Below are 833 nucleotides of genomic sequence, written 5' to 3' on the forward strand. Positions count from 1 at the left end.
CTCACCCACCCACCCACACACACACACACACACACACACACACACGCGAGAACTGGCTTCACCCTGCTTCAAAATAATCTTTTTCATCTTCTTTCTTTCTTCACACCTTCTAGACAAAATATTATGACAATAGGTATTGAGGCTTTCATGTTCTCACAAAGCAGACAAAAGTTTACTAATAAATGCTTTAGCACAAAGACAGAGCATATAAATATTGTTGAACCATGAAATGTTCTCTATATGGCAGTGCTGTTTTTTCATGTCACAATGGTCAGATTTGTTGTTGCATGACATTGTCTGTATGACAGTGTCGGTGTTATTTTTTTGTGACAGTATAAATATTGGTTTGTTGTTCCATGAAATGTTCTCTATATAAGAATCAGGGATTCAACCGTAATATTACGACGCTATGAGAATACATTTTGTACGCAAAGAAAACAAATAACGACTTTATTCAACAATTTGTCTGCTCCACGTCACCAAAATGTATTCTCGTAGCTTTGTAATATTACGGTTGACTCCCTGATGTCACATGGATTATTTTACCGATCTCCTTGCTACGTATCTGCACCTTGATCATGGTAATTACATTGAGGGTCAAAGAGCTCTCAGAATTCATAAAAAATATCTTAATTTGTGTTCCAAAGATGAACGGGGGTCTTACGGATTTGGATGTCTGCTTTGTGAGAACATGAAAACCTCAAAACCTATTGTCATAATATTTTGTCTAGTAGGTGTGATGAAAGAAAGATTCTTTTGAAGCAGGGTGTGTGTGTGTGTGTGTGTGTGTGTGTGTGTGTGTGAGAGAGAGTGAATGAGAGAGAGAGACAGAG

At 37.6% G+C, this 833-nt stretch overlaps 1 protein-coding gene across 1 annotated transcript in view; it reads left to right on the plus strand.

Annotated features, from left to right (window-relative positions):
* Positions 1-833, plus strand: part of rps12 (ribosomal protein S12) — a 4,979-nt gene that overhangs the window by 1,433 nt on the left and 2,713 nt on the right. The gene's annotated exons all lie outside the window — the stretch shown is intronic.

The sequence above is a fragment of the Sinocyclocheilus anshuiensis genome, unplaced genomic scaffold (genome assembly GCF_001515605.1).
Source record: "Sinocyclocheilus anshuiensis isolate Anshui unplaced genomic scaffold, SAMN03320099.WGS_v1.1 scaffold1658, whole genome shotgun sequence".
Classification (NCBI taxonomy): Eukaryota; Metazoa; Chordata; class Actinopteri; order Cypriniformes; family Cyprinidae; genus Sinocyclocheilus; species Sinocyclocheilus anshuiensis.